At 44.6% G+C, this 10,710-nt stretch overlaps 1 protein-coding gene across 1 annotated transcript in view; it reads right to left on the reverse strand.

Annotated features, from left to right (window-relative positions):
- GPBAR1 (G protein-coupled bile acid receptor 1) overlaps positions 1-9,613 on the reverse strand; it is a 31,746-nt gene extending 22,133 nt beyond the window's left edge. The window contains exon 1 of the mRNA XM_069732707.1: positions 9,540-9,613. The gene's annotated coding sequence lies outside the window, so the exon portion shown is untranslated. The remainder of the gene's footprint in view (positions 1-9,539) is intronic.
- Positions 9,614-10,710: the final 1,097 nt, after the last annotated feature.

Genomic DNA, 10,710 nt, shown 5'->3' on the forward strand with positions numbered 1-10,710 from the left:
CTGTAACATCACTGTGTACTATCCCTGTTCTGTGACATCACTGTGTGTATTATCCCTGTACTGTAACATTAATGTGTGCATTACCCCTGTACTGTGACATCACTGTATGCATTACCCCTGTACTGTGACATCACTGTGTACTATCCCTGTTCTGTGACATCACTGTGTGTATTATCCCTGTACTGTGACATCAATGTGTGCATTACCCCTGTACTGTGAGACCACTGTGTGCATTACCCCTGTACTGTGACATCACTGTGTGCATTACCTCTGTACTGTGACATCACTGTGTGTATTATCCTTGTACTGTGACATCACTGTGTGTATTATCCCTGTACTGTGACATCACTGTGCGCATTATCCCTGTACTGTGACATCACTGTGTGCATTATCCCTGTACTGTGACATCACTGTGCGCATTATCCCTGTACTGTGACATCGCTGTGTGTATTATCCCTGTACTGTGACATCACTGTGTGTATTATCTCTGTACTGTGACATCACTGTGGGCATTACCCCTGTACTGTGACATCACTGTGGGCATTACCCCTGTACTGTGACATCACTGTGTACTATCCCTGTTCTGTGACATCACTGTGTGTATTATCCCTGTACTGTGACATCAATGTGTGCATTACCCCTGTACTGTGAGACCACTGTGTGCATTACCCCTGTACTGTGACATCACTGTGTGCATTACCTCTGTACTGTGACATCACTGTGTACTATCCCTGTTCTGTGACATCACTGTGTGTATTATCCCTGTACTGTAACATTAATATGTGCATTACCCCTGTACTGTGACATCACTGTATGCATTACCCCTGTACTGTGACATCACTGTGTACTATCCCTGTTCTGTGACATCACTGTGTGTATTATCCAAGTACTGTGACATCAATGTGTGCATTACCCCTGTACTGTGAGACCACTGTGTGCATTACCCCTGTACTGTGACATCACTGTGGGCATTACCCCTGTACTGTGACATCACTGTGGGCATTACCCCTGTACTGTGACATCACCGTGTACTATCCCAGTTCTGTGACATCACTGTGTGTATTATCCCTGTACTGTGACATCAATGTGTGCAATACCCCTGTACTGTGAGACCACTGTGTGCATTACCCCTGTACTGTGACATCACTGTGTGCATTACCTCTGTACTGTGACATCACTGTGTACTATCCCTGTTCTGTGACATCACTGTGTGTATTATCCCTGTACTGTAACATTAATGTGTGCATTACCCCTGTACTGTGACATCACTGTATGCATTACCCCTGTACTGTGACATCACTGTGTACTATCCCTGTTCTGTGACATCACTGTGTGTATTATCCCTGTACTGTAACATTAATATGTGCATTACCCCTGTACTGTGACATCACTGTATGCATTACCCCTGTACTGTGACATCACTGTGTACTATCCCTGTTCTGTGACATCACTGTGTGTATTATCCAAGTACTGTGAGACCACTGTGTGCATTACCCCTGTACTGTGACATCACTGTGGGCATTACCCCTGTACTGTGACATCACTGTGGGCATTACCCCTGTACTGTGACATCACTGTGTACTATCCCTGTTCTGTGACATCACTGTGTGTATTATCCCTGTACTGTGACATCAATGTGAGCAATACCCCTGTACTGTGAGACCACTGTGTGCATTACCCCTGTACTGTGACATCACTGTGTGCATTACCTCTGTACTGTGACATCACTGTGTACTATCCCTGTTCTGTGACATCACTGTGTGTATTATCCCTGTACTGTAACATTAATGTGTGCATTACCCCTGTACTGTGACATCACTGTATGCATTACCCCTGTACTGTGACATCACTGTGGGCATTACCCCTGTACTGTGACATCACTGTGTACTATCCCTGTTCTGTGACATCACTGTGTGTATTATCCCTTTACTGTGACATCACTGTGCGCATTATCCCTGTACTGTGACATGACTGTGTGCATTATCCCTGTACTGTGACATCACTGTGCGCATTATCCCTGTACTGTGACATCGCTGTGTGTATTATCCCTGTACTGTGACATCACTGTGTGTATTATCTCTGTACTGTGACATCACTGTGGGCATTACCCCTGTACTGTGACATCACTGTGTACAATCCCTGTTCTGTGACATCACTGTGTGTATTATCCCTGTACTGTAACATTAATATGTGCAATACCCCTGTACTGTGACATCACTGTATGCATTACCCCTGTACTGTGACATCACTGTGTACTATCCCTGTTCTGTGACATCACTGTGTGTATTATCCAAGTACTGTGACATCAATGTGTGCATTACCCCTGTACTGTGAGACCACTGTGTGCATTACCCCTGTACTGTGACATCACTGTGGGCATTACCCCTGTACTGTGACATCACTGTGGGCATTACCCCTGTACTGTGACATCACTGTGTACTATCCCTGTTCTGTGACATCACTGTGTGTATTATCCCTGTACTGTAACATTAATGTGTGCATTACCCCTGTACTGTGACATCACTGTATGCATTACCCCTGTACTGTGACATCACTGTGTACTATCCCTGTTCTGTGACATCACTGTGTGTATTATCCCTGTACTGTGACATCAATGTGTGCATTACCCCTGTACTGTGAGACCACTGTGTGCATTACCCCTGTACTGTGACATCACTGTGTGCATTACCTCTGTACTGTGACTTCACTGTGTGTATTATCCCTGTACTGTGACATCACTGTGTGTATTATCCCTGTACTGTGACATCACTGTGCGCATTATCCCTGTACTGTGACATCACTGTGTGCATTATCCCTGTACTGTGACATCACTGTGCGCATTATCCCTGTACTGTGACATCGCTGTGTGTATTATCCCTGTACTGTGACATCACTGTGTGTATTATCTCTGTACTGTGACATCACTGTGGGCATTACCCCTGTACTGTGACATCACTGTGTACAATCCCTGTTCTGTGACATCACTGTGTGTATTATCCCTGTACTGTGATATCACTGTGTGCATTATCCCTGTACTGTGACATCACTGTGTACTATCCCTGTTCTGTGACATCACTGTGTGTATTATCCCTGTACTGTGACATCACTGTGTGCATTATCCCTGTACTGTGACATCACTGTGCGCATTATCCCTGTACTGTGACATCGCTGTGTGTATTATCCCTGTACTGTGACATCACTGTGTGTATTATCTCTGTACTGTGACATCACTGTGGGCATTACCCCTGTACTGTGACATCACTGTGGGCATTACCCCTGTACTGTGACATCACTGTGTACTATCCCTGTTCTGTGACATCACTGTGTGTATTATCCCTGTACTGTGACATCAATGTGTGCATTACCCCTGTACTGTGAGACCACTGTGTGCATTACCCCTGTACTGTGACATCACTGTGTGCATTACCTCTGTACTGTGACATCACTGTGTACTATCCCTGTTCTGTGACATCACTGTGTGTATTATCCCTGTACTGTAACATTAATATGTGCATTACCCCTGTACTGTGACATCACTGTATGCATTACCCCTGTACTGTGACATCACTGTGTACTATCCCTGTTCTGTGACATCACTGTGTGTATTATCCAAGTACTGTGACATCAATGTGTGCATTACCCCTGTACTGTGAGACCACTGTGTGCATTACCCCTGTACTGTGACATCACTGTGGGCATTACCCCTGTACTGTGACATCACTGTGGGCATTACCCCTGTACTGTGACATCACTGTGTACTATCCCTGTTCTGTGACATCACTGTGTGTATTATCCCTGTACTGTGACATCAATGTGTGCAATACCCCTGTACTGTGAGACCACTGTGTGCATTACCCCTGTACTGTGACATCACTGTGTGCATTACCTCTGTACTGTGACATCACTGTGTACTATCCCTGTTCTGTGACATCACTGTGTGTATTATCCCTGTACTGTAACATTAATGTGTGCATTACCCCTGTACTGTGACATCACTGTATGCATTACCCCTGTACTGTGACATCACTGTGTACTATCCCTGTTCTGTGACATCACTGTGTGTATTATCCCTGTACTGTAACATTAATATGTGCATTACCCCTGTACTGTGACATCACTGTATGCATTACCCCTGTACTGTGACATCACTGTGTACTATCCCTGTTCTGTGACATCACTGTGTGTATTATCCAAGTACTGTGACATCAATGTGTGCATTACCCCTGTACTGTGAGACCACTGTGTGCATTACCCCTGTACTGTGACATCACTGTGGGCATTACCCCTGTACTGTGACATCACTGTGGGCATTACCCCTGTACTGTGACATCACTGTGTACTATCCCTGTTCTGTGACATCACTGTGTGTATTATCCCTGTACTGTGACATCAATGTGTGCAATACCCCTGTACTGTGAGACCACTGTGTGCATTACCCCTGTACTGTGACATCACTGTGTGCATTACCTCTGTACTGTGACATCACTGTGTACTATCCCTGTTCTGTGACATCACTGTGTGTATTATCCCTGTACTGTAACATTAATGTGTGCATTACCCCTGTACTGTGACATCACTGTATGCATTACCCCTGTACTGTGACATCACTGTGTACTATCCCTGTTCTGTGACATCACTGTGTGTATTATCCCTGTACTGTGACATCAATGTGTGCATAACCCCTGTACTGTGACATCACTGTGGGCATTACCCCTGTACTGTGACATCACTGTGGGCATTACCCCTGTACTGTGACATCACTGTGTACTATCCCTGTTCTGTGACATCACTGTGTGTATTATCCCTGTACTGTAACATTAATGTGTGCATTACCCCTGTACTGTGACATCACTGTATGCATTACCCCTGTACTGTGACATCACTGTGTACTATCCCTGTTCTATGACATCACTGTGTGTATTATCCCTGTACTGTGACATCAATGTGTGCATTACCCCTGTACTGTGAGACCACTGTGTGCATTACCCCTGTACTGTGACATCACTGTGGGCATTACCCCTGTACTGTGACATCACTGTGTACTATCCCTGTTCTGTGACATCACTGTGTGTATTATCCCTGTACTGTGACATCAATGTGTGCATTACCCCTGTACTGTGAGACCACTGTGTGCATTACCCCTGTACTGTGACATCACTGTGTGCATTACCTCTGTACTGTGACATCACTGTGTACTATCCCTGTTCTGTGACATCACTGTGTGTATTATCCCTGTACTGTAACATTAATATGTGCATTACCCCTGTACTGTGACATCACTGTATGCATTACCCCTGTACTGTGACATCACTGTGTACTATCCCTGTTCTGTGACATCACTGTGTGTATTATCCAAGTACTGTGACATCAATGTGTGCATTACCCCTGTACTGTGAGACCACTGTGTGCATTACCCCTGTACTGTGACATCACTGTGGGCATTACCCCTATACTGTGACATCACTGTGGGCATTACCCCTGTACTGTGACATCACTGTGTACTATCCCTGTTCTGTGACATCACTGTGTGTATTATCCCTGTACTGTGACATCAATGTGTGCAATACCCCTGTACTGTGAGACCACTGTGTGCATTACCCCTGTACTGTGACATCACTGTGTGCATTACCTCTGTACTGTGACATCACTGTGTACTATCCCTGTTCTGTGACATCACTGTGTGTATTATCCCTGTACTGTAACATTAATGTTTGCATTACCCCTGTACTGTGACATCACTGTATGCATTACCCCTGTACTGTGACATCACTGTGTACTATCCCTGTTCTGTGACATCACTGTGTGTATTATCCCTGTACTGTGACATCAATGCGTGCATTACCCCTGTACTGTGAGACCACTGTGTGCATTACCCCTGTACTGTGACATCACTGTGGGCATTACCCCTGTACTGTGACATCACTGTGGGCATTACCCCTGTACTGTGACATCACTGTGTACTATCCCTGTTCTGTGACATCACTGTGTGTATTATCCCTGTACTGTAACATTGATGTGTGCATTACCCCTGTACTGTGACATCACTGTATGCATTACCCCTGTACTGTGACATCACTGTGTACTATCCCTGTTCTGTGACATCACTGTGTGTATTATCCCTGTACTGTGACATCAATGTGTGCATTACCCCTGTACTGTGAGACCACTGTGTGCATTACCCCTGTACTGTGACATCACTGTGTGCATTACCTCTGTACTGTGACATCACTGTGTGTATTATCCCTGTACTGTGACATCACTGTGTGTATTATCCCTGTACTGTGACATCACTGTGCGCATTATCCCTGTACTGTGACATCACTGTGTGCATTATCCCTGTACTGTGACATCACTGTGCGCATTATCCCTGTACTGTGACATCGCTGTGTGTATTATCCCTGTACTGTGACATCACTGTGTGTATTATCTCTGTACTGTGACATCACTGTGGGCATTACCCCTGTACTGTGACATCACTGTGGGCATTACCCCTGTACTGTGACATCACTGTGTACTATCCCTGTTCTGTGGCATCACTGTGTGTATTATCCCTGCACTGTGACATCACTGTGTATATTATCCCTGTACTGTGACATCACTATGTGCATTACCCCTGTACTGTGACATCACTGTGTGCATTACCCCTGTACTGTGACATCACTGTGTGCATTACCCCTGTACTGTGACATCACTGTGTGCATTACCCCTGTACTGTGACATCACTGTGTGCATTACCCCTGTACTGTGACATCACTGTGTGCATTATCCCTGTACTGTGACATCGCTATGTTTATCTCTGAATTAAAAAATGTGTAAAAAATTCTCTGAGCCCTGAGCTCATTGGTTTAAATTTCGCCTGCTTCCAGGATCGGCATAAATAACAGGTTACCTTTGTTTTGGGGTCACTGGTAGAAGACGCCTTGGTAATCGCTTAGACGCCACTGTCAATGGTGACCACAGCTTTTAAGGGGTTAAACAGTCAGGATTGGATTTAGCTTGTTGTCGGCACCCACTATGGATGGTGAGGACCCAGCGCCTGTCCCCCTGCCGTCCCCCGGACACCCGTGTACAAAATCAGCAAAAACCACAAGATTTAGAGTGTTACTCACAGAAGACAAAGGTGCAAGAAACGACACATAGAAAAGTAATAAACCGTCCCGGAGCGTCGATAAACATCAGGTCCTGGATGGGGAAGTTTCCTGTGAGGAGGATTGTGGCCCCTTCCTCCTTTTATACAAATCATCTCTATAATGCGAGACGCGTCTAATACAAAGAAGAACATTCATCTACACGACTTTTACAGACCAGCATTGAGGACATTTCTCTTTTTTGCGCTTTTGTTTTTTCCTCCCCTTCTTCCTAGAGCCATAACTTCTTTCCCCGTCCCTGTTCCCATATGAAGGTTGGATTGTAGATTTGTGGCCACCATTCACTTTGCCACATAATGTACAGAAAAACAGGAAAAAATTCCAAGTGCCGTGAAATGATGAAAAATAAATCGTGATTCCGCCTTTGTTTTTCATATTTTTTTTCAGTGTTTATTGGGCGGTAAAAATGAACTGAATCGGTACAAATATGGCGATGTCAAAATTATCTACTTTTTTTAAAGTATATTTTAGTGGTAACAAAAAAAATCTGAACTTGGTAAACTTTCAACAGTTTACAACAGCTAGAACTTTGTTTTTCGGCGTATGGAGATGTATGAGAGCCAATGTTAAAAATGATACCATACTGGGGAACATATGATGGGGTTTTCGGGCATTTTGGGGGGAAGGTACTGCACACAAAAAAAACACATTTTGGCGTTTTTATGTTTCTCCTCTTAATGATGTTTATTGCCTTAAGTGTTATAGTAGAGACTGAAAATCTCCCAAGAAGCACAGGTGTACCAAGATGGCGACGACAGGGACCCTCAATAGGACCCCAGCTCCAATGGCAGCCTATGGGCCTCCCACGCTCTGATCAGATCACAGAGGATTTTATAAACTGATACGTTGTATTTTGTTTCTTTTGGGTTTGTTACAAATAGGAATGTTACCATTCCCTGACAACAAGCAGAGATCTTAAAAACCATGAGAAATGTAAAAACACACGACCCGGATTAATCAGTTCTGCCATAAAATTGCTTGAAGTTCACTATATTTTTGCGCTAGAAGTAGAGAGAGAATTTTCCATCTTTTGCTGTTTTATATGCACGCTCCGACAACTTTTAGGGAAGTGGTTAAGATCTGCGCCGGGAGACGCCGTGGCCGAGAAATTCATTATAAATTACGCCACAAAAGTGACAAAAATGCCAACAGAAGTGTCCTCCAGGCCCGGCACAGGTTTATTACATTCTGAGCATCTTACTCCAGTGCACTCTTCACCAAGGCAGACATATAAAGCAGAGGGCGGCCATCTTTGTACACCTAACTGCTGGGAAGAAGTATTGCAAGAGACACAATACTACAAAAAAAGACAAAAAAAAGTTTTAAAATAATTGAAAAAAAAAAAAAAGATACTGTATCTCCTCCTTGTACCTAACTGTAAACTTATTTAAAAAAAAAAGTTGTAAAAGATAAATGAACATATTTGGTATCAATATCCATCAGAACGTCCTGCATCCTGAACAGTGAACACCAAAAAAAAAACCTGAAAACAACAGAATTGCTGTTTTTTGATCGTCACCCCTTAAAAAAAAGCTAAAGATAGAGAAGAAAAGTGATCGCTAAAATGGTAACAAAAAAGTGCAGCTTAACCTGAAGATTACAATCAGCTTCTGGATCCGATAACTAAAAATGAAAAAAAAAATAAAAAAGTTGATTTAGAAAAAAAAATTTTTTTCCTTCAAATTCTAAGATTTTTATTTTTATTTTTCCCAACATATCCAGAATAATGAGGGAGGCTCAGATTAATCATGTGGGGAACATTGTGGGAACGGAACCAAAAAAATAACAAAAGTGGATTCGCTGCGATGTTTTCGTGAATTTCTAGGACAAATTTTCTTTCCATTTTCCAATAAATTAAAAAATGACATCAAAATCTTCATCTCATCCTGCAAAATACAAACCTCCCACAGCCGCGGGAAAGGGTCCGGAAAAGAATAAAAAAAGGGAGAAAAGTTTCCCTTCACTTTGTATTTGGTACCAGAGATGTGAATATAGAAACTTCTCCCCTGATGGGAAGAGAAGAGGAAGAAAGCGACAGCCAGATGTAGCAGAGCCGCGGTGTCATTACATAGGACTGCGGGTTTACATAGAACTGCGGGTTTACATAGGACTGCGGGTTTACATAGGGTTGCGGGTTTACATGGGACTGCGGGTTTACATAGGACTGCGGGTTTACATAGGGCTGCAGGTTTACATAGGGCTGCGGGTTTACATAGGACTGCGGGTTTACATAGGGCTGCAGGTTTACATAGGGCTGCGGGTTTACATAGGGCTGCGGGTTTACATAGGAATGCAGGCGAACCTTCTATCACACAGCAGTGAGGAGCTCAGCTCTGCTACATCAGGCTGCGTGTGACCCTGGGGTCTACTCATCGGGTCCGCAGCACTCACCGTCCGACTGGAGGGGTCTCTGTGCTCCGGGGGTCTCTGTGCTCCGGGGGTCTCTGTGCTCCGGGGGGTCTCTGTGCTCCGGGGGTCTCTGTGCTCCGGGGGGTCTCTGTGCTCCGGGGGGTCTCTGTGCTCCGGGGGGTCTCTGTGCTCCGGGGGGTCTCTGTGCTCCGGGGGTCTCTGTGCTCCGGGGGGTCTCTGTGCTCCGGGGGTCTCTGTGCTCCGGGGTCTCTGTGCAGCGGCGGCGTCTGTCCACATCCAGGGGCGTCCTAAGATCTCTGCACTCCGCTCCCTCCTCCCCGAGAAAGGAGAAACCTCATCCTCCAGAGCCCGAAGAGGAAATCCACCCATCACCAGCTGTATCCAAGCCTCATGTCTGATACTGTCTGCTGAGCCGTGTATCTAATCCTATCCTGTGTGATACTGTCTGCTGAGCCGTGTATCTAATCCTATCCTGTGTGATACTGTCTGCTGAGCTGTGTATCTAATCCTATCCTGTGTGATACTGACTGCTGAGCTGTGTATCTAATCCTATCCTGTGTGATACTTTCTGCTGAGCCGTGTATCTAATCCTATCCTGTGTGATACTAACTGCTGAGCCGTATATCTAATCCTATCCTGTGTGATAATGTCTGCTGAGCCGTGTATCTAATCCTATCCTGTGTGATACTGTCTGCTGAGCCGTGTATCTAATCCTATCCTGTGTGATACTATCTGCTGAGCCGTGTATCTAATCCTATCCTGTGTGATAATGTCTGCTGAGCCGTGTATCTAATCCTATCCTGTGTGATACTGACTGCTGAGCTGTGTATCTAATCCTATCCTGTGTGATACTTTCTGCTGAGCCATGTATCTAATCCTATCCTGTGTGATACTAACTGCTGAGCCGTATATCTAATCCTATCCTGTGTGATAATGTCTGCTGAGCCGTGTATCTAATCCTATCCTGTGTGATACTATCTGCTGAGCCGTGTATCTAATCCTATCCTGTGTGATACTTTCTGCTGAGCCATGTATCTAATCCTATCCTGTGTGATACTAACTGCTGAGCCGTATATCTAATCCTATCCTGTGTGATAATGTCTGCTGAGCCGTGTATCTAATCCTATCCTGTGTGATACTGTCTGCTGAGCCGTGTATCTAATCCTATCCTGTGTGATACTATCTGCTGAGC

This window comes from Ranitomeya imitator, chromosome 7 (assembly GCF_032444005.1).
Source record: "Ranitomeya imitator isolate aRanImi1 chromosome 7, aRanImi1.pri, whole genome shotgun sequence".
NCBI lineage: Eukaryota > Metazoa > Chordata > Amphibia > Anura > Dendrobatidae > Ranitomeya > Ranitomeya imitator.